Source organism: Haliaeetus albicilla, chromosome 5, assembly GCF_947461875.1.
Source record: "Haliaeetus albicilla chromosome 5, bHalAlb1.1, whole genome shotgun sequence".
In the NCBI taxonomy this organism is placed as follows: domain Eukaryota; kingdom Metazoa; phylum Chordata; class Aves; order Accipitriformes; family Accipitridae; genus Haliaeetus; species Haliaeetus albicilla.
Window position 1 is genome coordinate 45584765 of NC_091487.1, and position 27698 is coordinate 45612462.

Below are 27698 nucleotides of genomic sequence, written 5' to 3' on the forward strand. Positions count from 1 at the left end.
TTCTTCTAACAAATACCTCTCAGGGCTAAATACCATGTGACCTATTTAAAATGCCTAAAGAGTAATTTTCCATTCAAATGTCTCTCTACCGCCTATTTTTTATTAGCTGCATCTTCAAAGATAGCTTTGTGTGCAACTAAGCAATTAATAATTTTTTAGTATAAGATAGAACTTTCAAAAATACAGATACTCACAGCAGAAGTGGTAGCGTACTTTGCACCTAGAAATGCATTTGTAAAACATTCAGATTCTTCACTGGGACTTACAAGAAAGTGCAGATATAGACTCATTTATCACAGTCTTAAATTCTAGATGTTTCTTTAAATGCTGATTTTTTTTGCAAAGGCTCTAATTCCCCATATGGAAGCACTAAGCACCAGCCCATTTTGTTCCTGGCAAAACCAGAGGAAAGCTTATTTCAAATTTCTAATTAAAATTCTTTCTTGCTGTGTAAGGAGCCCTGATAGGATTCCTCAGGGTAGTTGGATGGGTTTCTGATTGAATTACAACTGGCCCGATTGTGTGAATATTTCATTTAAACGTTGTGAACTGAAAACAGCAATTAACAACAACCTGAATAATAAAAAGCACTACTTTACCTTCAATCCTCTCTTCTCCCACAGTTGATTCAAATTACATGCTTAGTCACTAGGAAAAAAAAAAAAAAAGAACAAAACCAACAAACCAACCCAGAAACAAAGAGCAAAGCGGGAATCACTATACGCGAACAGGAGACGACTACAGTCATCACCCTTGAAGTCAGAAACACTTTGCCTGGAGACGATGATTGTGTATGTGACACTGTTGCAGAACTGCCCTATGAAGCATGGCTGTGCTCCTGATCTGCCATTTATTCAATATCCTACACTAACTTTGGTTTCTGTCCAATCTCACTTAAGGTAATTTCAGTCTATCTTCTTGTCTGAGTCCCTGGCTGGATTATAGATGTCTCCTAAAGCATACAGAGCTTGGGAAGTCTTATAGCAAAACTATATGCTGGGAGTTGGACAAGGACATGCAGTTTCTAGTGATTTGTTCTGGAAAGTCACTACTGACAGATTTCACAGCTTCTGTATGCAACCTGCCTTTAGAGATTCTGCTCTTCTTGTTTTTGTAACTTTGACAAAGTCTTAAAATTAAAAAGCTCATGAGAATTGGTCTAAATCTGGCCCAGGTTGCACTGTTTCAAAAATATTCTTAGTAGCTGATGACTGGTAGGACCTTAACAACTGGAAGAAAATTAGTTTATTAATGATAACCTTTACCGTTAATTACTAGTGATCCACAGCGTTAATCACAAGTCTAAATTGTCAACTTGATTATCATAATTGTAACAGCACAGTGACTAAATCAGGATAAGTTACTAGTAGGACTAATGTGTTCCTATTATAGAGTTTTCAACAACTGTATCAATATCCACAGTTCAGAATAAAAACCCTCCTTATGTTCCCCCATCAGGAACAGCTCAAATTAAGCTAGCAATGCTATACTGGAGAAGAACCTACAACCCACCAAACCAGAAAAACAGAGCTAGTGAAAATGACAGGAAATAAACCCACAGCTTAATTAGTCTTCTGCAGCAGCCATGGTGATTTCATATGTAAAATGGAGTCACCACAAAGCACCACATGAGGATCAATGTTAAAAGCCTCAGATGCAAGGATATGGGCTTATTCTGGCAGCTGCAAACTGTTCTGGTGCTATCTGTCCCTTGTCAGCCACAGAAGAACGTGTTTCACTTTGTCTTATTAGGGTGGTATCATCTCATGGGCTGATTCTTCCACAGAAAAATAAGCCCCACTACTTAATTTTAGTATTCCTCAAACTGATTTGCAGTTGGCAATACACCAAAATTGCATTTAAGTGTTTGTTTACGCCATTCTAGATTTTGGGGCTTTCTTCATAGTGGCAAAATTCTGTAGATTATATCAATAATATAATTTAATATCTATATTTATATAGCTATAATTAATATATCAATTACAATTTGAGGCATATTCTGCATATGACTTATTAAATTTGCAGCTTATTGTTCTTTTTCTACAGGATAAACTTCACACTTAAAGGGTGTTTATAAAGCATTTCCCCCCTTGTACAGTTTTTCCTTTGTTTTTGAGCTACTCCCCTCACACTAGGAACAGTTTTCTCAAATGTATTCTGCCTTAATTTCTCATTCTAGTTTTGGTTCCAAACAAAGCCAAATTTGAAAGCAAAACTCAGCTGAAAACAATACGGTTTGGATTTAAGAAAATGTCCTCGCAACAAACCGTAAGGTTTTATGATGGTTTTGGTGCAAGTCTGTGAGTTGACCTCAGTACTGCTGGGAGTAAGCCACAAATTTAGTCTTAGATGCTGGAAAAAAAATTAATTTATACACTGGAAACTGTAGTTCAGACCAAAATCTCTCACAGGTTAGTTCTGTGGGTCAATGGGCTAAACTACATTTCAAATCACCCTTCAGCTGTAACACTGATCTGAAACTTCCACCAACACTGAATACATTCAGACTAGCTTTTCTATACCTACAGATATCTTCAGAACAACCTTTAGGAAATGTTTAGCCATATATCCATTTTTATTTCAGGCCCTTTGCATTTTAGAAGTATAGCTAATATATCTGGTTCAAGCCAGACTTTGGCTTCTAGGGAAAAGAGGGGAAATACAGGCGGGCAGGCAGGAGCTCAAATTGTAAGTTTAATTCTAGAGTCAAACATTGCAAATTGATTTTTATCTCTATTCTGAAATTTAAAAAAAATAAGGAAAATACCTGGCTTTAAACATGTGTGGGCACAAATTTGATGTTAAACTTGGTATTTGAGCTGTCTGTGATAATTGGTGGCTCAGTTGAAGTGAAGATTTGGTGTCAGGTTATTGCCTCTGCATGCACAGATACCAGTCAAAGTCCCAGTTTTACTGTGCATTCAGATTACATGATTGTATGGTGGGTGGGGTGATATTGGGGGGGGGGGGGGGGGGCGCATCATGTTTGTTTTAAACTTCCAGGAAGTATTGACTTTGTAAGAGATATTTTAATGGAACTAACAGAATCACTGCCTTAAGTCTGATTCTGTTTAAATGTAATTGCCCCTAGATAAGACAATAAATTCCTCTAATGAGAAAACTACCTCTTAAGGAGAATTGTTGCTTTACTGACAAAGAATTTTATCTCCATGCCTGAGTGGAGATTACTGAGCTAACACTGGTTAGTCCTCCCGAATTGAACGATGGCATGCCTGTGGCAGACCTCATGGCTGCATCGGTGTGCTAAAGCAGCTGCACTGTGTTTGGGATCATAGCTGACTTTTCTGCACTGCACTCCTCAGAGCTGTGTACAAATGTTCCTGGGGCATGCCAAAGGATTTTTTTTTTTTTGTGACAGTCAATTTTTTAGGGTAGCTGTATCCAGTGTCCTTTGGCAGAAGTTCTCTATCCTCTGGTGGAAGCTGCTCAGGGAGCCTCCTGCAAGAGAACTGCACTCTTGGTTATAAAAGTTAGTTACACTCATTTCCCTTTGGTCCTTCAGCCAAACCTCAGAGTAATCTACACCTGCCAGCAGTCCAAGGAGGGAAGAAGAAACTGTATTTTTCATCAGCACAATGGGATAGATCTGTTGTTTAAGAGGAAGGGCATCTGCTGTAATTATATGACATTTATCAGAACTGTGGGGGCTTCTGTCATCAGCCCTTACACAATGTAGCTTTAACCAGCCATTTATATTGTTGTTATAATATTCAGGCCATGTCGAGGGAGGTGACCCTCTCTGCTCAGCGCTAGTGAAGCCATAGCTAGAGTGCTGTCTCCAGGTCTGGGTGCCCCAACACAAGACAGAAACAGACTTACTGGAAAGAGTCCAGCAAGATGATAAACGTACTGGAGCATCTGTCATATAAGGAGAGGCTGAGAGAGCTGGGACTGGTTATCCTAGAGAAGAGAAGGCTCAGGGGCATCTTATTAATGTATATAAATACCTGATGGGAGGGTGTAAAGATGATGGAGCCAGACTCTACTCGGTGGTGCCCAGTGGGAGGATGAGGTGCAATGGGCATAATCTGAAAAAACAGGAGAACACTTTTTTTACCACAAGGGTGGTCAAACACTGGAACAGTGTTTCTCAGTACAAGATAGACATGGACCTGTTGGAGCAGGTCCAGAGGAAGGCCACAAAAACGATTGGAGGGCTGGAACACACCTCTCCTAATGAGGAGAGGCTGAGAGAGTTGGGGTTGTTCAGCCTGGAGAAGAGAAGGTTCAGCTCTGGGCAGACCTTTTTGCAGCCTTCCAGTACGTCAAGGGGGCTTGTAAGAAAGATGGGGACAGACTTTTTAGTAGGGCCTGTAGCGATAGGACAAGGGGTAACGGTTTTAAACTACAGGAGGGTAGATTCAGACTAGATACAAGGAAGAAACTTTTTTACAATGAGGGTGGTGAGACACTGGCACAGGTTGCCCAGGGAGGTGGTGGATGCCCCATCCCTGGAAACATTCAAGGTCAGGTCAGACAGGGCTCTGAGCAACCTGGTCTGGTTGAAGACATCCATGCTTATTGTGGGGCTACATGACCCTTAAAGGTCCCTTTGACCCCAAACCATTCTATAATTCTATGAGTTTATAACAGGTTGTCCAGAGAGATGGTGCAATCTCCATCCTGAGAGATATTCAAAACCCACAGACATGGTCCTGGGGAACCTGCTCTAGCTGACCCTGCTTAAGGCAGGAGTGGTTGAACTAGGTGATCGCCAAAGGTGATCTTCCATCCTCAATGATTCCGTGATAGCTGTCAAGTGGAATGCATGCTGTGGATGGGATTATGTCAATAACTCACGTTGTTATCGCTGGGATGAAAGCCTACTACAAACTCCCCCCCACCAGTCAGTGAAGTTACATAGGTTACAAGGAGGGGAATAGATGCTTACCTCCAATTCCTGGAAATCACCCTGCTGTCACTAAACTGAATTTTGCTAGCCTGTAGCTGGGCTCATATGCAAAGAGACAAAATTAATTTTTGTCTAGATGATGAAAAGCCTTGAAAATGCACTCTCACACATCAGGAAACACTCTTTAAAGTGCACCACACATTTTAGCTGTGCTGCAGAACTGTTTTACTGAGTCTGAATCCCCTGTTCCCTGTGGTTTTAGATATGACCTTAAAAAACATGCTGAACAACAGTGTAAGATTAAAACTTTATTCCTAGAGAGAACTGGTTTAAAGATTTGCCAACTTTGTTTTCATCTAGAAAACATTTTCATCAATCTTTATATTTCAAAGTTTCATTTTGGAAACAGGAGAAACATTAAAAGCATCCTGTTTGACATTTTTGAGAACAGAACATTTTGATTTTGGTCCAAAACAACATGCCTAAATTAAACTAATTTTAGAAGTTCCATAAAATTCATTAAGAGGTCAAATTAGGGTGGCATGTTTTGATTTTAATCAAGACCAAAAGAATTTAAGTCACCCAATATGTAAAAGCTTTCCTACATGAATTTTATTTTACAGGAAAACTAAAACGCTTTCTTGGTTTTGAGAATGTAAGAAAATATATTCTTTAGAAGTCATAAAACTTCCCACTAAACAAAAAGCCTGTAGTTCATTCCCATTTATTTTACAACAAAAGCTGCCACATTTATGGCATTAGATTGCTGTTTCAAAAACTTACAATCATAAATACAAGAAGTTAACATAAATCATCATTTTAACAATTAACTCATCAGAAGTATCCTGCAAATAAGTATGTACAGGTATATATTTTTTTAAACCTGTACTTCTCGCATCTTTCCACCTATTAAATATTCTAATTGTTTTCTAGTTGAATTAGGAATTCTCAGAATTGCAGAATATGCAGACCCAGGATTACTCCCCAATTTTACGACTGCAGTAATTTATCTAGTCAGATTAACTCTGTTGCTGCCAGAAAGGAAAATTCATTTGTCTGCATAGGCAGGCTGCAGGTTACAGGTACAGCTCCCTGTCTCACATGCAGCAGGCACACAGCTCATTAGACTTTAGATTGTAGCATTTTTATTTGTAAAAATGAGTCAGAGCCAGCTGGACAGCTGTATTTCCAGAGCCCAGCTGGAAATTCTAGTGCCAATACATAACCTGTCTTTTCACTGTATAAATAGAAAACGAGGCAAACTGAATGTAAAAATCACATAAGGATTATCCCAACTTATAAAAATAACTTACACTAAGCTTTTGTTCACTTCTTATAAGTGGGTACAAGAGGAGTTAATTTAAGGAAAAAAAAAAAGGTTATCACACATTCTTTATTTCTCTGCTTCCTTAATACATAAAACTAGTTAGAAGGAAAAATTATATCAAACACTGAGCTTGCAAGGCTGTAGTGTAAATATTTTCAAAGTTTCTAATGCACTATCAGCTAGGTTCACAGAGGGACCCAACTATTTAAGTACCACTTTAAACACATAAACCCACCATTTAGATCCTCAACACCCCTGCTCAGCTGCCACTCCAGAGATAACTAAACTTGTGTAGCACTTTGTGTTTTCCACTGGACAGGCACAACACAGCACAGCCCGAGTCCTGGTGGTAATTAAACTGCTCGGTGTCTGGTGCCTGGGCATCCTCCACCCCAGGCATTGAAGAATGACCCAGCAAGACATTTGCGGTTCAACTACTCCAGCTGCCTTTCACTTCCCAGAAAACATGTGCTGCCTGGGATGTTTCTCCTTTTCTTCAGTATTTCTACCACTAAGGTACTCACCTGCACCATTCGGTGAACAGAACTGGTCACCTCGCTCTCAAGAGAAGGTGCTAATCATTAGTCTTCAGATTTTCTCCCACTGTGACCCAGAAGCTATGAAAGTCTGTGTGTTTCACCTCTGTCCCATGCTCAAGACAATTTCTATTCGTACGCTCTTCCTAACTAGCCCTCCTCAAGGCACGCAGCCCTGTGCCAATGGGCAGGATCAATCCTCGAGGCAACTTGGACAGCACCTAAACTGGGGTGTCAGGGAGGACTGTGGTTTGCAGCTGCACCCTACATCTCCTCTTCTGTCCCATGGTCTTTGAACAGCACAGCTGGTTTACTTACAGTATACACAGAACAGCTGTCCTGGTTCTGGCTGGGAGAGTTAATTTTCTCTCTAGTAGCCAGTATAGTGTTGTGTCTTAGATTCAGTACGAGAAAAATGTTGATAGCACACTGATGTTTTCAGTTGTTGCTAAGTTGTGTTTAGACTAAGTCAAGGATTTTCCAGCTTCTCATGCCCAACCAGCGAGAAAGCTGGAGGGGCACAAGGAGCTGGGAGGGGACACAGCCAGGGCAGCTGACCCAAACTGGCCAACGGGGTATTCCATACCATGTGACGTCATGCCCAGTATATAAACTGGGGGGAGTTAGCTGGGAAGGTGGATCGCTGCTCAGGAACTGACTGGGCATTGGTCAGCGAGCTGTGAGCAACTGCATTGTGCATCACTTGTATATTCCAATTCTATTATTATTATTATTGTAATTTTATTATTGTTGTTATCATTATTAGTTTCTTCCTTTCCGTCCAATTAAACTGTTCTTATCTCAACCCATGAGTTTTAATTTTTTTTTTTTCCCCTCTGATTCTCTCCCCCATCCCACCGGGTCAGGGTGGAAGTGAGTGAGCGGCTGCGTGGTGTTTCGTTGCTGGCTGGAGTTAAACCACAACAACAGCTTTTGACAGGATGGAGACACTGTATGGGAAAAGTTGAATCTCCTGCTTCTCAGTCACATGAAGACACTCAATCCATAAAATATCTACTTCAAATCCCACTAACTTCAATCTGTCAGCTGCAAAACAGCCTAACGCCTTCTAGAATACTAAAAGCCACAAAACAAAATTGTGTCACAACTACCACCAGTTCCTAGCCACCTGCAATAAGCAGTGAATCAAGTGACAATGCCCAGATAGCTCAAGGAGAATAGATCCAACCATTACCTGTTAGGATGCAAATCCCTAAGCAAGCGTAGCAAAATTTCTGTTTGTCCATATTCTTATTGAATATGGACATCATTATATTCTATTTAATGTGTCTCATCAGGCATACCATAGCTGTAATGCATTTGACAAAACGTATATAAATTCACATTCAGAATTTCCCCAGTTAGGGATTCTTTTTCCTCATGATTAGTGCAGGAATCATTTTTACAAGTTAAATTGTACTTATATGGATTTCATTGTTTAATAAAGGGAAGCCTTTCAATTTCAACCTCCATAATGGTACTTAATTTTATAGATTCTTGCTTAGAAGTATAAGAGCTGAAAAGAAGATAAAACACATTTACATGCTAGAGTGCCTTTCCCAAAACTACAGATTTGATAATGTTTTTAGACAACAGTAGTGAAATCGTATCCCAAGGGCATACAAACTGTTTTTCAGTGTTTTCTTGACTTTCAACAGAGGCAGAAAATAGCAGATCACAATGCACACCACTTTCTGAATTATCTTACTGTTGAGGTTATGTGGATTCTGTATGAAAAGCTGTGATGTACCTTACATGCTTCAAATTGACTGCTGTGTGAACAGTGAGTGTTTCAGATGAGATAGCTCACAACCTGGAGTCCATTAAAACCCCAATCAACTCCCCTCCCACCCCAATCCTAATCAAAAAGACCCAAACCTACTGAAACCACACTGACAATCTGAAACAGAGTGACTGACCTGCCCCTCTGACTTCAAATAAATTGCTTTCTTAGTATGCTGCTCTGCAGTTTTCACTTCAAAAAAAGATTGGAGTGTTCCCAAATAGCTTTTCAATTATAACAGAATTCTTAGTCTAGCAGCTCAGAGACTATAGGTTAAGAAAATGCATTTATTACAGAACACCCGAGAATGCAGTAATTAAGTGGCACAACTGAATCATAACTAGATGAAATCTCAAATCAGGTTGCATGCACACAACTGTATTCCTGCTCCCGTACTCACAATACACACATCTACCACAACTAAGCAAATTTGCTCCATGCCACAGCAGAGAGAAATTGTCTGGGAAACCAATACACTGATCACAGAGGCATTTGTTTTCCACTTAAAGATGCATACCTTGCTGAGTATGCCCACAAAGTCCATCACTCCTGAAGCACCGATATGACTGGGAAAGGAACTTCTGAACTTCTGATTAGTACAGCAGTCTCAGGAGTCCAGACCTCTCCTGTTTGCTCTTTTTATTATCATTCATTTTATTTACTATAGTAGTTATCTGAGCTAACCAGTAACAGGGCACCCCTTTTTGCTGAGCACTTTAATACGGAATAACTGAGATAATTTCTGTATGGGGAAACTCAGGACAGGGCCAAGCTGAATTTCCAAAGCTTTGCATTTAGTACATACTGGATGCCACTATAGACAATCATTTAGAAATAAGCTCCTTTTCATTCAATTATCTCAGCCTAAGTGTAATATTGAAGTATTTGCCAGTATGTTATAGCCACAAAAAAATCAAATAAAAGTACAGCACATATCATCAAGTTCCTTCCTAAACACAGCCTTTAATTAGTGTTGGGATTGTTATCACATTTCAAGTGAAGTACAATAGGAACTCATGGTCTTGTCTTTTTTTTTTTTTTTCTCCAAACAAGAAGCAGAAGCATTAGAGTTTTGTTGCCAACACAGCTCACAGTTGCATACCACATTGCCAGTTTTCAACCAACAAAACACTGTGCTAACAACAGTTTACGGTACAGACTGCATCTTGTCATTTAAAATTCAACCCAAACATCCCTTTTTAGATACACCTAGAAAAAGAAGAGAACAGAGGAAAGGCGCAAAAGGGCCACAGTTGCAAACGGGGCAAGCTGTTATGTTAGGTGCCACTACAATTTTCTTTTTCACTGATCCTGTATGTCCCTATGTCCCCCATTTTCATTCTTTTTGCTAGTGGCCACAGAGCATGACACAAATTGAGAGCCTCTCGTCTTGCTGCTACAGTTCTAGCAGGGGTGCACATTGTGTCATACTTCTCTGCAACGTTTAGTGTTCTAGGAGCACATCTTCCTCTCACAGGCAGCATAGAAGATGAAGTGTCCCACCTCAAACTTAGTATTGAAATAGAGAGAACATTTTCCTTCTCCATATAGGAGACAAGTTCAAACCTGCCCAATCCCAAGTAAAGATGTGAATCCAGTTGTTCTCCCAATGTACTCCAAGTACTAAGTTTCAGGATATTCAATGGAATCTCAACACCTCCTGTAGAAGTTCGTTCACTTACCATAAAATATTGAAATGGGGACTGACAAACAGTGGTGCCTTCCAACAGCCATACTAGAGAGTAATATTCTTAACTTGTTGCATCTTGTGAAATCAAACTAGAAAGGCAGAGACTTAGTCGGTGACTACAAGACATTTTGGGGCAGAATACTGTCTCCTGAGCAATACATCTATCTTTGTATGAACTTAAGCAGAGGGGAAAAAAAAAAATATATTAATTTTGGTCTCTCACCAACCATACATATGTTTCAGGTATTAGCTGTTAAGTCTAAGTAAGTGAGGCACTGATGCCCTTTTTTTTTTTTTTTTGATGAAACTAATTTTAGAAGAGGGCTCACAGCTATGAAGTTGGATGGAATATTTCCCTGAACCCTGAGGTTAGATGCCTGGGTCTGGAAAGAACAGTTCAAGAAAACACGCTTAGAAAGGTTACTAGTGAATTTTCTGGTTTGTGTGAATCCCCATCAGTATGCTGCCTTCCTATACAATACCCTGAAAAGTTACCCCAAGCCCTTAACAGGCTTGCATTAAAAGATGAAGCTCCCACAGTCACTGTAAAATGACGTACAGGTTACTAAGTATTATTATTCTAATGACAAAGCTGTGCAAACCAAGTGTTTCCCACCATTTGCATTTAGCTATGGAAACTGTAGGTAAATAAATAAATAAAACAATCAAAATCCTGATTTTTTTTTTTTTTTTTCCACAACACAGAGCATAAGCTTGATTCATAGCTATTTCATTTGGTTCAAGTTTGGTTGCTTTTGTTATTCAAAAGGTGCTGGGCAAGCTCAGCAGCAAAAGAATATGGGAAGAAGTTAGTTTTGTAGTTCTGATTTGACCTGAAGCACTGAGCCTGACATCTGATAGAGAATATTTGTTTTAAAGAAAATTTTTTAAAGCGCAAAATCCTCAGTAAGTGTAAGGCAGCATAGCCCCTCTGCAGTGAATGCTCATTTGTGCCACCCGAGGCTACGAACTTTTGTACTTTTCTCTGGGCTTGACTGTTACTCACATTGTACCTCCCCACCCTCTATCACGAAGGCTGCATTGCTACAAGCATCAGTTACGACCCCATGAGATATGGGATGTCTCAGTACCTTTAAAATCCTGTTTAATCTTAGAATGTAGATGAAGGATAAAGCCAAAGCTTTGTTTGCTTCTTTTAAATTCACTAGGGACTGCATAATTCCACCAACATTTGAACAATGCCAATCCGTAGAAAGGAAGGGGGGGGGGAACAACCACCAAACAAAAAAAACAAACCAACAACTAACTTTTTTGCTTTAGTTCTACTTCTGAGCACTGTGTTGAGAAAAGGCTTAAAGTGAGAAACACACATCCAGATTTAAGTTTAAACTGCACTGTGTCTTTCCCATCTCAAATCGGACAAAGCTGAGGGCATATGAGGAACAATGTTTCACACCAAAACTGTTTCATACAAAATACTCATAGCTTCCCAAATTTACAAACAACCCAGAGGAATTCTAAATGGCTAGATCTTGTTTAGCCCATAGAGAAAAACTCAGCAATTCTCCTCTCCTATATGGTACATATTTTTCCTCAGCCTCCACAAACACACCTACTTTAATCAGATCCTTTCTCCCCCCTCGAACAGATCATTTTTGTTACCTCTTGCATATGTAGCTAATAGACACTGTGTCCCCTTCCCCACTTAAAAGCAATATTAGTTCTTTGTCTCAAGGAAACAAATCAAACCGTCTGTCCTAACAAGCAAATAGAATAGCGGAAGCTCTTTGCTTTCAAACTAATTTGCACTAGCAAAGTCAACCATTCCTTTCTCTGGTGTCTTAATTAAAAGTCTCAATCCCTCTGATTTCACATTAGGAAAATGAGGAATGTGGCAGTGGGACATGAGCACATTTATTTTATATAGGCACACATGATTTAGAAAGTCTATTTTACACACAGTATCAGTGTTAGTGGCATATGTTCTTGCTAATAATAATTCCAGCCTCTTGCTGGAATACTCAACCATAGTTTTAGAAAGAGGACCCAAAATCCCCTGCCCAAACACATTGGTTTGGGCTATGATCTGGATCTGTAGTCCAATTTTGTAGCTACAACCAGACTGTTGATACCTTAACCACTTTAACAAATCCATACATGACAGTAGTGAGCTGCCCATATCGTCTGCCACTGGTAGGCTCCATATCATCTCACTTAAAGAGAAGACTTCTCAAAATGAATCAGAAGAGAAGTTTTGTAAGATGCTTACTACCTTTCTACAGAGAGTAATGCTGCTTATCTGCATTACGTTGTCCATTATAACGTGATTAAAGTTATTCTATATCCAGTGTCTGAACATAAATTGTTTCTTGTTACAAGGTTTTCCGAATGGTTTTCATCTCATTACTAAATATTTCAACCCCAGCTAGAAAGATATTTATATAATGGCCCCGAGTGAAAAGTATTTCTATTCTTTTGCAGGATTACATCTATTAGACTCTGTTAGTCTAAACCTGAACCTGTAATTACAGTTCTGCGAAGCAGGGAGCAGATGCTTCTGCTCCAGCAAAATCCTGCTCAACCTTTAGAACATGCTAATGTACACCAATTTATAGACAGATCAAAATGTGTTATGTGGGATCACCAGACAATTAGCTCACAGCATGAAATGAACATAACAGTTAAAAAGGTGTTTGAAAGTGTTTTTTGCCTATAAGCAAAGCACATAAATCAGTCATCTCAAATGAAGGGGGGGAGGGGAATCTAGAAATTTAAGAATATCTATAAAACCCCGAACATTACAAGAACTAGAGCACCTATCATAAAACCCACTTCAGTTATAGTGTTCTCCTGGTTTACTCCAGTCACTACAATTACCAGGGAGAAAACCGTGCTTAATGTATACTTCTGCAGGAGGACACAAAACACCCTCCTGTAGGCATTTTTTTGGATTACGAGATAAGGCATGCAGCAGCAGCACCACTTCCAACAGCTTTTGGCAAGTTTAACATACTCCCTTCTACAAGACGTGCTGGTGACCACTCTGCCTTCTTTTAGGTGGAAGCTAGCGCTAAGACCAGGGAGGCCTCCTTTATCACTTTGCTAAGGGTAGTCAATATTTACCAGGCATAAATCCATTTCCAGAAGTTGCTTGTTAAGGCCACTTCATGCCTGAATTCAAAAACTAAAAACTACTCCAAACTTATTAGAAGCTCTCCATAAACTGATACAACAATTGAACGCTACTCAAGGGCTTATATAGGTGCATACTGTTAAAAAATAAAGAACAGAGTTAAATGAAGAGTAGAAGAGATACGAATTCAATTCATTCAGCAATGAAGTGCTGAAAATGTACCTATTAAAGCAGCAAAGTAATGCAGGTGCCTAGAAGGTATATTAGCAGACACCCCGATCATTGACTTTACTGTTACTGAAAGTTCACTATGTCAGAAGAATCATCTCTTCATTGAGTTCGAAGTTTCTGTGTAAAATGGCATCTAAATTAAACACTGCATAGGAAATGTCACTAATAACTTTTAAATATAGAATACATGAGAAACATCCAAGTTGATTCTTATGCTGAGAGGTGGGGAAAGAGAAAGAGACTGTGGTAGGAATCAAAAAGCGGTTTAAACAGCATTGTAAGTCTTCAATGATTCCGGTTACACTTACTCTAAGAAAATTTAGAGCACTTGGAAGCCATTCCAGTATCCAATATCACTGTCAGAAATAATCTGAAGAAGATTTAATGATCCTGCTGTGGCAATCAAGGTCTACTGAAAGCAGTTCTTCCTGGTTGCAAAGACCAAGGTAAAAATCCAGTTTAGGTCTATGTCCAAACTTTCATATGGTAAACATAAATTTTACCAGTATTTCAAGACAGGAGGAGATGACTGCCACTAACTTCCACTTGTGTCTTTTAGAACAATTAACCATAGACTCTCAACTGAGTGATTTTGGGGATATATTTGTTTATAAATCTCAAAATTCACCTGTAACTCTGGCAAGAAGTTAGGAAATTTTGTCAAGCTCATGCTTCCTAATGGTATTTTGGATTTTCTGGTCCCACAAAGATTCAGGCTTGGCATTCTGTAGGTGTAAGTGAAACCAAAGTAACAGTTGGTGGCAGAGAAGGCACAGGCATGGGACCACAAATCTCAAAAATAAATGTGTTAAGGATTTCTTCTGCAAATTTGAGCAAGAGGTCAATCTCTTTACCTGAACTGGTTACTGAGTTTCAACCACAGTTTTGCAAGATTCTGCAATAAAATTTTAATTTCCCCAGAAAAGCCTCTTTTCCTAACTGGTTCATGATTGCCAAATGAAAAGGTGTATAAAGCCACAAACAAATGTTCCTCAACCCCCTCAGCTTTTTGTTTGATATAGAAAAACAGAAGTGTGACTCAATAGTTATCTCCTATGCAATTGATAAGAGGGTTTTATATAGATGCTGTTAAACTACCAAATCGAAGGAAGCAGTCAGCAAAATACAGCACTCGAAAAATGGAAAGGTTTTCTAGTTTACCAATTAATAGGAAAACTGAATGGTGAGACCATTTTCAGCTTGTCTAGCAATATTTGCAACTATTTAAAGTAAAAAGGAAAGGCAGGTGAAGAGCCAGGTGAAACGCACATGGGGGAGAGAGGTTATAAAAATTACAGCTGTATTAAAGTCCTTCCAATTAAGCACATAAACTGGTGCTGCAGTTTTCATCTGCAAAAGTTAGTTTGTTTAATACCAAGAGATCAAAAGGAATGTTATTGTGGAAGAGCCCCAGCCCCAGCCCCAGCCCCGCCCCCCCCCCCCCCGGCCAAAACCATTAGGATCTCTCTGCAAAATTGAGCAGTCTCATCCAGATTTCTTCGCTGTCATTTCAGCTCAGAAGGAATGAGCTTGCTCCATCCCCTCTGATGCTCTCCTAGTCTCAACTATTCAGGCTTCTGAAAAGCAACCGGATTAAACAAACCCAAGCAGATACAAAGTGCAAACAAAATGCTGCACCCATTTGTTCTTAGTCCTGTAAAGGTGTACATGCCAGGATCTACTATCCCAAACATCTGCCCTACATACTTTTTTCAGAAGACACCTAATACTTCCCATCATCCAAAACCACAGACAAATCCTTCAAAACCTTGTTCTGCTCGACCTCCTTGAATCAGCTCTTCTTGTATTACCTGCTGCCTTTTGCAAATTATCTGGCCTAAGCTCTTGCATTGGTCACTTAACGTTTTCTCCTTATGGTATTTTTGATAAAAATTTCCTCTCTCAGTCTTAAAAATGAATTAATAAAGCTGTGACCAAATTCCATTCCTAATCTATTAAATCCTTCCTTCTAGTGGACTTGGATACAGGCAGAAACTGTAGTCTGTTCTGAGCTTAACACTTCACACACTCCCCAAGATAAATTATTTTTTCCCTTCCAGTTATTAAAAGCTGTATTCAAATCTTGTGTTTCCAGCATCAGTTTTAATTCGGATTGACAATAACAATTTTTCCTGAGTCAAAGAGACCTTTCCCTCCAGGAACTTATCCCAGTTATCCCCTAGGGAATTCAAGGGACAGGCCATTACAGAGCTGGGACAAAGTGCTCTGTTAGAGTTCAATGCCTGAATCAGCAGTATGCCAGCTTAACGAGCTGACACAAATTATTGTGCCTTTCTGGAAACAAGAGGCCTTCTTGTCTCAGGAGACCAATGTGAAGTGACATATTGAGGCAGTACTGGCATTTCCATCATCACTGTTGCCAGGGCTTGAGCTTAAGGACAAGGGTACCGCTGATCTAAACAGCATGCGCCATCGGTACATAAAGCCATGAGAAAATTGCCAAGTCATAGCAATGAGATATCGCTTTAACTCTCTGTAAGCCATGGGTTAAAATGATTGAAGGAAGCTTTAGAAAAAAAAAAAAAAAAAGGCATTTGTTACATAAACCTTTATATGGGGCTCTGGCTTCTCCCTGCACAGGGCTGGCAGCAAGAATAAAGCCTGGGAAACAAAGATGGAAACCCAGTCATTTCCCCATTTTCACCCCTGCTCGCCTTCATCCCACCCCCTCCACCACCTCCTTCTGTAGGTATCTCAGTCAAAGTAGAGCTGTGGTAACAGAGAAAGAAACATTATATATTTCTGGGTTAATAACCCTGTCCCACCAGAGTCAGGTCATTTCAATCCAGTGTCAGTGTCTAATACTTACTAACCTACAAGATGCTGAGTGCCTGGTGCAGCATCCTATGGGTATCCCATTGAGCACAAGCTGTTGTATCAGGCCTAATACATAAAAGAAGTTCACTTCAGTATGAGAGCAATAGGAGATTATCAATGAGCTGCAGGTATTCAGGTTACCTTAAGGGCCTTATGGGCAAGAGTCAGCCTCCCTGTGCCAAAATCTCCCTTTAAAGTAAAGAAGCTTTGCATACAAATAAGAAAACCTCAGTTTGATCCACTTTAGGTTTATGCCAGCGTGCCTCTACTAGTAGGACAGAACATGGGAGAAATGGAAGGAAGGAAGAGAAGGAAAATGTATCAAAGCATGACCTAATTTTTTTTACATCAGCTCCCAAATGGTTTTAAGGTTATTCCTTTTTCTCTACCCCCATTCTCCCACCTTACTTCGCACAGAGAAACACACAATGCCAGAACACACAGGTTCTGCCAGACAGCTCGCTGTGCACAGCCAGAAGCTGTTTGGCATCACAGCATAACAACAAAACCCCACCCCAACAACAACAAAAAAATATATATATATACCTACAGCCCAACAAACACCAGTCAACTAAGGTGGCTGGATTAGAGAAGCACTCTTGCTGCAAACACATAGACAGCATAGACAGCAGTACTAGCTTTGAGTAATGGCTCCGTGACCTCCAAAAAGCATAGTCCCCACTGTGCAACACTTACACCCCAGTAGTGTCTTCAGTCTCTTGCCTTCCTCATTTTTGGTCATTTGGTGAGATATGAGCAAGGAGACTGCTGATCCACTGAGCAATGGGACAACTGAACAATTTTTATTCATCAGCTCCCTCTTCGGCCATTTCAGCTCTCAGTAGATGCTGCCAGCAGACAAGAAGGCAATTTAAAAAGTAAGCTGCAGCCTGTCTTGGGTAAATACCAGAAAATAATGCTACATTTTAGGAGTCCAGTCTGAATTCAACTCACAGCAAAAATGTATTTCACTGCAGTCTACTGCAGTTAATTCTGACACTGCAAACCCTACTGAAGATGGCCACTGTCTTCCTGGTGTACTCCAGTCCTCCAAGGACACAGTGCTGATAGATACATCTGCATGGTTTCTGTTCTGTCGCAAAAGACTGATGTCCCACTACCTATTTGCTAAATAGCAAAATCATTCTGTGATATTCTGCTTAGTCCCTGCTGGCTCCTAGGTGGTGGTTCCCCAGCACTTCTCTCAAAGCATGAGACAGTAATTCTTCATTTACAATTATGTTTATCTCGTTGTGTTAAGCATGGTTATTACCATACCATGAGCATACACAATACTTTGCAGTACTGGGAGAGAGAGAATTGTCTGTTCTGTCTGGCATATATCAAGAAATTCAAAGTGTGCTAAATAGAATACCTGTTGAAACAAGGGAAGCCAGAGCTGTACTTGATTTCAGTTCAGATTTTCCTCATACCTGCGACCATACAAAGCTACGATTCAGCTGTGTCCCACTGTACAAAGAAAGGAATTACTGACACAGAACAACTGAGTATTCAGTATCTGCACATCACCTGGTTTTAAATAACCCAGCCGGGGTATCAGAAGCAGCCTACCTCTGTTAGCTTGGCACTCTACACAGAGCAGTGTACTCTGCTCAGCAGGCAGAGCACAGCACAGGACTAACACAGCTACGCTGCTGGTGCTGTAACTAGCACAGGTAGCTCTGCTTGGCCCCTCACTGTGCTATATCAATGTACCTAACATGCTTCAGCCACAGAATTTGATGCAGAATGGAATTAACCAGGCATAACTGAAGCAAAGATGGTTATACTGGTCCAGCACTAGCATTGCAGGAGAAAGTGAGGACAGCCGAGATGTGGTAATGCTGGTCAGAAAGTGTTTCCATAAAATGCTTCATGGGTATCCACTGATTTGCAGAGGGGTTTTTTTGGGTGAAGAAGGCCAAGTTTCAGTGGTTTTTGAATTTGCATCTTGAAAGCATTTTGAGGTCATTTAAACACTTTGTTTTGACATTTTTAAAAATGAAGAATTCTCTTTCTTTAGAGTGCTTTAAAATTGAAGCAGTTAAAGTTTAATAAAATATTTGGCTTCAGCTGATGCTTTGCTTTAGGTGGTTTTTTTTTAATTCAAAAACTTCAAACAAGCTCAGTTTGATATAGGAATATCTGATACAGTAATATCTCAAATCTCTGGCTTTCTCATCCCATAATTTCCAACCCAGTTCTGCTTGTCAGCAAAGAAATCAGATGCAGAAACTTTGCTGAATCACTGTGCTCTGCAGAAGGATCCGTGCTCTCACACTCACACAAAGGTAAACTGTGGCAAGCGTAAGAAAGGCTCCGAGACAATCATTGCCCTGGTTCAACAGAGACAGCATGAAAGTTGAGCCTTAAAGCATCAGTAAGGATTGAAAAGTAGTGGTTAGGTGAAAAACTGCAAGGAATGAAAGGAGCAAATATATATATTGGGGGAGCGTGTTGAAATCAGAGGGGAACACATGAAGGAAAGTTTAAACTGAAGCTCAGTGTTGTTGCCCAAGGTAAGAGCTGTTCCAGTCCGTGCACTGTTTAAGAAAGGAAGACCTTACAGCACAGGATCATGCTTGACATGCTGCAGGATTACAACATCTTCATTTAACTTATTTCCTAGCCTGAATGATACTCCAAGGGAACACGTCTCACAAGAAAGAGTCCATAAATCCAAGTATTATGCTTAGCAATTTCCTTCAACCTTCAGTAAATTTAGTGCTGGGTAAAAAAGTTGCCAAATTGATAGCCCTGACAAAGGAAGCCCTTAATTTAAGCCAGAGGAAGATATGCCGGAGATGGCGTAATTGCAGACTTCCTACATTGCTTTGGTGGTCCTGACAGAGGATATCTAGGGCCAAAGAAGGAATTCAAGACCAAGGTCTCTATCTCTCTGCAGCATCTGTCAAAAACTGTCTAGCAAGCCTGCTTTTTCTTCTTATGGAGATTCTTCTCCACTAGAAAGTGAACAGAATTATTTTAGCTAATCCCCCAAAGATCCATCAGACAGGAATGAGCTTAAGTAACTGCTATCCAATCCAGATGCAAACTCGTAAGGGAAGGCTCTCTACTACACACTGGAGTTCACACTGTGGCATTCACAGAGCTGCACTGGGGGTAGTGGGGAATAGGTGGCCCTCCTCTGGCTCCTAACCACGGAGTTGCTGCTGTCAATCTACCAATAGATTTTTAAGTCAAAGTGCAGAATCTAATATGTGCTCCTGCAAAGCGCAGATCATCAGGCATGTTGCATTCAACAAATGCAACTCCTTCCTCTATCTTGCTCTGTTTTCTGAGCCCTCAGGGAAATTAGTGGTAACACCCGTACTCCCCAGTATCAAAGAAATTATATTAGATATCTTTTTTTATTTTGGGATGGAAACATCTGAGCATGATGTCAGATGTAGGAAGCAGCGTATGCAATAAGATCAGCAAAGCTCTCACAAACCCTGTGGCTAGCCAAGGGTCGCTAATGGGCACAGACAGAACAGGTTTGTGCTTGTCCCCTCTGCTCTACACACACAGTGGTTTCCTGGATGAACAATTAACGCTACACTGGGTACTACTCACAACTGATAGTAGTCCTTTGGAGAGTTTTCTTGGTTTTCCCTCCTCGGTTTGAGCCAGTCTCTCTCAGATTGGGAGTGTTTTCATTGTGGAGCATTTACTCATTTAAAGTTCTTACTCATCTAGATGCACTTTCTCCTTCGTTTACATTTATGCATACATACCTTCCAACTTGTTCACTTCCACATGCAACCTGACCAATCATATGTGGCAGAAATTGCAGAAGTGGGGGCCTGATTTTTACTGCACCTAATACAGATCTCTCCCTGCAATGCCTTCTAGATACTTCGTATTCCGAGAAGCCTACCCTGGAAACACACGCTAAAACCAGCCTCATTCCATCCAAAGAAATTCTGCATTAATCTTGCTGTGCCTTGGTTCCCCAGATAAGCAGAGGAGCACTATCTCACTTTTACAGATAGGGTTTTATGGGAATAAATATCCCATTATTTAAAAACTATTTTGATTCTGTAGTGATCAGAGAATGCTAAATGTACAGAGCCTAAACCAAACCAATGCACACATACATTTAATTTCCTATCTATTTCTTCTTTACAAAACTTTATTCTGGATTTATGGTGGCAACATTGACATACAAATCCATCACAGCATGCTACTGGGGTCCAAGTACCTATAAGAAGTAGGAGTTTGAGCAGTAAATACCTTGCCAATACAGCTTTTAGAAAAGCTCCGTCTCTCTTGCCTACAAGCAGGTAATGACAGGCACTGGCTGTGATGCAGACAGCAAACAAAATTTTTAGGCCCCAAATTCCTTCATCACTTGCACATTACTTATATTTTATGTTTTCTAGGAGTACCTTAAAAGAAAACAAGCAGTGGATGGAAATTAAGTTTGGAGTTACCCAAGATTTGGCTCCCAGAGCTCATCAATCAGCACAGCTCTATATGGGCAGAGAATCTGTGACTGGCCATCCTGAACTTGTAACAGGGTTTAATGAAAGCTCATGCCCTCCTCCCCTGAAGAGACTTTAAGATTCTGCTTTCAGATTGTAAATTTCATATGCAAGCTGTCAATGGACTAGAATTTCCCCCCCTCATTGGTTCCCCTTGTAGAGCAAAAGAGGATCTTACAGCAGAACCACTAAGGTCACTCAGTGACCAAAGTTGTATGTTACACCATATACTTCTCATCCCATCGCAAACCTTTTATGCCTATGTCCTACCTCAGCTTCAGATTACGCATTATGAAGGGGACTTTGTTCTTTCATCATTTACTGTATGTGGGAGGAATTTTCCCTTCTCAGCCCAATGCCACCACCAAGAAGGATTGAAACTTCATCTAGAGATCACACCACAATTCTGTGAGGCTTTTATCTTCTGGTTTTTTTGCCACAATGAGCTTAATCCTCATGTTGGAGCACAGAAGCTGTCTTTTCTGATGGAGCAAAACAATGGAAACTTGTGAAACAATTCTGTCATTGACTGACTGCACATGCACGGGGGAATTACAAGCAATCATTAAGATGCCAAAACAGAAAAAACGTATCATGAAGAATTCCTACTAGTTTGTCTGGATTTTTTTAAGATAGGATTTGAAATAGATCTTATTGCTTATTCCCAGTTAAGAATACCACCATACTGCCAGAGAATACCTTCTTTTCCTACATGGACTTTCTACGGCTTCTGTGATTCTTTTAGATTTTTTCCTAAGCCATGTCAGCTACGGTCAGCACTTTGATAAGAGATCTTGGGTGGGGCGAGGAGGCAGGCAGGAGACAAACTAGGTACATAGGAATGACTGATCACTGCAAGTTCTCTCTCTTCTTTTGTTCTAAAGCAACACCCAAGAGCATTAGTCAGTCTAACACTTTACTAAGATCTTATGTTGTTAAAGACTCTATGACACACCTCAAGACCTCGAGCACTTGCAATTTTCCACACCGAGCTGTCATAATCATCTGGCCTAACAATTCTGTGCAGCATCTTTGCAGGATGTTTTAATCCTAGTTTGTACCTAAAGTTGCGTAACGTTGCTATACACTGTTATAAATTGGCTGTACTTTCTAACTGCTGTATTTCAGTGGCTACAGGAGCGATCTCTCTGGAGCTGTTGTAGAAATACTGTATTTATCATATTTAGCTAACTCTGCCTCCCTTCCAAACCACGATACCCAAGTGCTTCAGTACCTTTGGTGTATTTTACCCTTCATATTACTGCGTTGATTACGGAGTCATTATTATGCAGACGTACAGATTGGAACCCGGGACACAGAAAATAACAAATTATCTGTAGCCACACAGATAGGGAGCTTGAATCGATATTTTTAGTTCCCAGCAAAGCACTTCAACAATTCTTCAATGAGTCAGTAACAGTCAGCTAAGGATTTTATAACAATGCTGGCAGCCAGAGCACTCGCATTCTGTTTTCAACTGCGGGGAACCTGGAGATCTCTGCTGCATTTATTTCTCTGAAACAACCCAGCATGTCATGTGTTCTGAAGAATTATTTCCTTCCAAAATCGTTCAGGATGTCTAGTGTTTGCAAATATGACTGCAATTAACTGGTTACTTTTGGAATTGGGCAGAAACAAGTAATAGTCTTGTAAGCTCACTTAGAGACACTCAGACTCAGAACGGACAGATAAATTTAGTATACTATATTGCTTGCACTCAACTTGGTGTCCAAATTTCAGAGAACAAGCAGCAGCAGCAAACCTCCTACTAGAAGGCCCTAACTCAGGTCACTGATTATAAGAAGACAAGAGAGCCAGAGAGTAGGTAGTTGAATTCTTTCTACAGCCTCTGGATTTTAGATATCACTAAGGTGGGACTGAAGGAAAGAAAAGTTTGGCAGGGAAATAATTTATGTTGGAAGTAACTGCATTTCAGTGTCCCAGTGCAACTGGCTTTGAGCTGATAACCTTTGAGAACTGCCTTGTGTGACTATACAATATGGTGGTCTGAATGCCAGCTTTTTGTGGGTGACATTCAGACTGTAGTCTGCGCCCATTGCACACACAGCCTATTTCTGCATCGGGTATCCAAGTGTCCGTACACAGATACTGTACCTAATGAGTACATTTAGGCTAAGCCACAGAGACCGAAAATTTGAGCCTAAGGATGCATGACACACACTTTCCAGCAAGGCTGGGTGGCCACAACTAGTCTCAGGACACAACTAAGCCCAAGCTGTGCAGTGGAACATAGCAGACTAGATTTCTTAGTCCAGGAGCATTGTACTGTCCCTTTGTCATGCTGCCTTTAAGTCCTTTGTCTTGAACGTGCCTCTGTCTCCACAGCAGTGGAAATGAAATTAATGCATTGATCCTAAACAGATTTACATAATTTGTTTTAGACATAGTATATAATCTCCAGATGAAGCGAATAATGTAGAGAATACATCATCTGTTCTTCTTCCCCAGACAAAAGACAGAGCCAAACTAGAAAGATACAAAAGGAAGAGCAGACAGAGCAAAGTGGAGCATACAAGCAAAACAGACTGTTATCTGACAGTCTCTTCATAATTCTGAAAGCAAGCATCTAGTGCAGGCTTCTGGCACAAGCTGGATACCTGCTAAGAGTGGGCATGTTGAATTATTCATACTTTTGGTCATAAATAATGCACTGCCTGCATATATCTAATTTAAATAGACCCATAAAGCCCAGTGGATTAGTCACTGCATGCTGCCTAAAAGTAACAGATCATCTAGCCAAAGTCTCTTGGCTATTACCTGCCCTCAGCAAGGCTCTTCTAGAGGATAACATTTTGAAGAAATTTTCTCTGATGTTTTTGTTGATACAGTGATAATATTTTATATGTAAGAGCTTACAAGACTCAAATAGAAGTCCCACACTGTACCAGGACACTGTCTGCTTGGAATTGTTCCTGCATAATTTTCCTGTATGATCATCCCGTAATGACAGTACTGTTCTCACTAACAAGGAGACTACACATCCCATGCTGCAGAGTAAAAGAGTTGGTAACCCTACAAAGGAAGGAAATTGTACCTCAGGACAGTTGTTCTTAGGTATTATTTAAACAACAAAAATAAAGCATGTGCTCAAACCTTAAATACCATGCTTCAATAAAAACCAGACCATATCCCTTGCTTCTCTGTACTTCAATTTTTTACATCAGTATCCACCACCTGAATCTTCGCTGTGACTAGCAGACATAATGGGATAGTACTAGCCCAACAACCCTCCTGTCCTCAAGATAAGTCTCAATGTAGGCTAGAATCAAAGGAAGTTAGGGTGATTTTCATTTTGCAGTATCCCACAAGGAATCCAAGGAGGATTTGTACTTCTGAGATAACGAAGACTTTGTAGGCTGACTGCCAGTTTTACCAGCCTCGCTAGAAGGGGGTATTAAATTTTGACTCACAAAAAAAGTCCTGTCTTAACGTGAGCTCCCTTTGTGAGATCCTGTCTATCTGAGGTTATAAATGCCGAATACAAGCTCAGTTCTGGGATGGACAACTGCCATTTTCAGAACTGCACGTTGCCCCCTGCCCTCCCTGCAAATCCACACCTCCAGTTCTAACATGACAATGCTCAACTACAACACATTTTCACAGAGCACCCAAAAAGCAGACCTGACTTTTAAAAGGATGCAGCAAGTGCACATCTCCTCAGCTAGTGAACCACGTCTTGATAACCATAGATCAGGCTCTTGGTTTCTAAATAATGAATGCTGAAGGTCTCACCTGGTGTTTTCACTATCAATCAGAAGAGGAATATTCTGATGAAATCAAAGTTGTGTTTTTACTGAAATCAAACAGGTTTAGATAAAAATCCCCAATATTTCCTCCCTCCCACAAGTGAATTTTTTTCATTTCAGCTTAAAGGGGGGGGGGAGGGGTAGCAATGGAGGACAAGTGTCATTTTAGCTTATTTTGGTCACAATTTTTCTTTTATCCAATGATTTCAGTGCCGAATAGGACATAAAACATTACAGAAATCATGTCCTGTTAAGCATTACTGACATGGTGATTACACAGCAGCTTAAATATTCTTCTCTTAATCCATAAGGGTAAGTGCTATTTAGCGTTGAAAATCTTTTTATGTTTAACACTCAAGATTAGAAATTAGATTTGTTCAGCTGCCACAAAGAGAGAAAATAGTATCCGGGGCTGCATTAGGAAAATCATTGCCAGCAGGCTGAAGAAGGTGATCCTCTCTCTGCTCAGCACTGGTAAAGCCTCATCTGGAATGCTGTCTCTAGTTTTGGGTGCCCCAACACAAAACATGGACTGCCTGGGGCAAGTCCAGCAAAGGGCCACTAAGATGGTAAAGGGACAGGAGCGCCTCGTTCAAGGAAAGGCTGAGAGAGCTGGGACTCTTCAGCCTGAAGAAGAGAAGGTTCAGGGGTGGGAATCTCATCGTGTATAAACACTTGATGGGAGGGCTTAAAAAAAGATGGAGTCAGGCTTGTCTCAGTGCCATGTGAGAGGACAAGAAGCAACGGGCACAGGAAATTCCATGTGAATGCAGAACAATTTTTTTACTGCAAAGGTGATCAAACACTGAAACAGATTGCCCAGAGAGGTTTGTGAAGTCTCCATCCTTGGAGATATTTATGATCTGGCTGCACGCTGTCCTGGACAACATGCTCCAGCTGACTCTATTTGACTGGGGGAGGTTAGACTGGAACGAACCCCCTGAGACTGTCTAATCTCAACTATTCTGTGATTCTGTGAAAAGAGAGAATGGATAAAAAATACCGAAGGTGAGTAAAGATAGTCCTTGGCCATCAAAGATATGCCCATCTAACACTGAATTTGGGATTTAGAAGTTTAAAGGAAAACCTCAGCTTTCAATTTACAAAACAACACAACGCCACGCCAACAATTCTTTGTAAAGCTAACCTATAAAATGAAAGCTAAGGAAAGCCAATAGCCAGGTTGTTTATCTCCTGTTCTCCACAGCATTGTAGTTAATACCTCTTGCAGGTTCCCAAAGCTCCTTCTGGGGACAGGCAGAAGCCTCTCTTGTCAGAAAGGCCCCAAACAGATTTGTGGCTAAAAGGACAGGACCAGCCAACTCTCCTCCATCAATATCAGCTGAAAAGGATTCTTGCCTCTGCAGCTTGACTTTTAGCCATGATTTCAGCTATGTTACAGGCCACACAACCTACCTCAAGAGGCCTGGAAACCTATTCCCAACAGAAAGTTCAGCATTAATCTTTAAAACAGCTTCTCCGTTTGCCAAGAAGCAGCAATGCCCCTGCCTGCTCTTGTAGCAAATTAGGCACATGGAACAGTCAATGTACGTACAACCACTGTGTTCATTAGCATTGAATACTATGCATTCACAGCAATTTGATACTTCGGGACATCATGGCATCAAGGACATCAGGGATCAATTTTTCCCTGAAGAAAAAGGATGAGGTAAACCATATCAGCAGATAGTGGATTAATTTCTTATTGAACCACCATTAGCTATGTCTGCTCCTTTTGTCAGTCCTGAGAATTCTCAGCTGGCCTTTATCTGACTGGTCACACAGCACACCACGGGCCAGTGTTTAGGAGATGGAGGGGAGAAAAATCTTGTTTTGCGGGCCTCCCCAAAGGCTAAGATCAGCCTTAGAAGGCGACACTGGCTAGAAAGTGGAATTATGCTGCAGAATCCTACTAAAGACATTTCTGGCCTCAAAAAACCCCCCAAACACTACACCCTAAAAGTAAAGCCATTTGCTTAAGGAAGGGGGGGGTGGGAGGGTGGAAATCAGTGCAGGCTTTTGGAATGAAAATATCCTTCAATAAGTTCAGAGTAGTCCTCTCCAAACAGAAGAATCAAAGCCTCATAATGAGGAAAAAAAAAAGCCACCACAAAAGCCACCAATATCAAAGGTGTGATGGTAGAAGGTAGTACTGAAAATCAGGGACAAATGGAATTTATATTGTCAAGTGAGCCCTTCCCACTCCAGCAATGTGCCCAAGTACATTTAAACTTACACAACAGATTAGGCATTGTAGAACAGCACAATGTACCACAGCCAATGCAACAAAAGGAAATTATTCAAATGGAAAACAATATGGCAAAGCAATAATTAGACAGTACAGCCATACCTCTGTTGTGGCAAGGGCTTGAAAGGAGAAAGTCATGCCAGTTATTGTCTGCTTCATAGTGGGACATTTGTTTGATATCCATTGCCTATAGACACAAGACACTTCAAAACTGAACCAGTGAGAAACCAAAGAAAGCTCTCATTATGACATGTAGTTGGTTTATCTCACTTGTCACCTAAATTTTTTCTTGATAGCTTTCGGATATAGAGTTCTTCCCATCTTCCCCCATGTTCTCACAGACAAAACCTAAACCACTCAGGATGCTAACAAAAGTTGCAGTTTGCTGCTTGTTGGTTCCCAGCAATCCCAACACACAGATTTCTGGCTTTGATTGACTACTAACCTTCATTTCATGTGTCTTCCAACTCCCTTCTGCTAATAGGAAAGTCAACATTTGCATGTGCCTGCTCAATCCACCTTATTTAAAATAAAAATTAATCACATAGAATTTAGAATTAAACGCTGCAGTTGGTAGTTATGGATTCATTCCAGACACAATGATCAGTAAGATCTCCAAAGATTTATGCTGATTCTGAAAAACTTTGAGGTCTGTCTAGGATGGTGCATCTGCCTGAAGACATGTGCTTTTTTGCAAGCAAACAGACACCACCACGTACCCCAACCCCGTGATTTCAGCATGACATTTGTCTGGGAAAGAAACATAAACTCTAATATCCTTATTCAGTGCTTATCTGCATGTTAGGCTGGAATACTAACCAGTT

At 40.5% G+C, this 27698-nt stretch overlaps 2 long non-coding RNA genes across 3 annotated transcripts in view; one reads left to right on the plus strand and one right to left on the minus strand.

Annotated features, from left to right (window-relative positions):
- The window catches only part of LOC138685532 (uncharacterized), a 44221-nt gene extending 39323 nt beyond the window's left edge, over nt 1-4898 (plus strand). Inside the window, exons 3-5 of one of the 2 annotated variants that reach the window (XR_011324838.1) lie at nt 624-899; nt 3736-3867; nt 4615-4898. This is a non-coding gene — a long non-coding RNA (uncharacterized lncRNA). Of the gene's footprint in view, nt 1-623; nt 960-3735; nt 3868-4614 lie in introns of those variants that run through there. The other variant, XR_011324837.1, reaches the window with a different exon arrangement.
- Nucleotides 5-27698, minus strand: part of LOC138685534 (uncharacterized) — a 35534-nt gene continuing 7840 nt past the window's right edge. The window contains exons 2-3 of the long non-coding RNA XR_011324841.1: nt 3969-4049; nt 5-648 (exon numbers count right to left, since the gene is read on the minus strand). This is a non-coding gene — a long non-coding RNA (uncharacterized lncRNA). The remainder of the gene's footprint in view (nt 649-3968; nt 4050-27698) is intronic.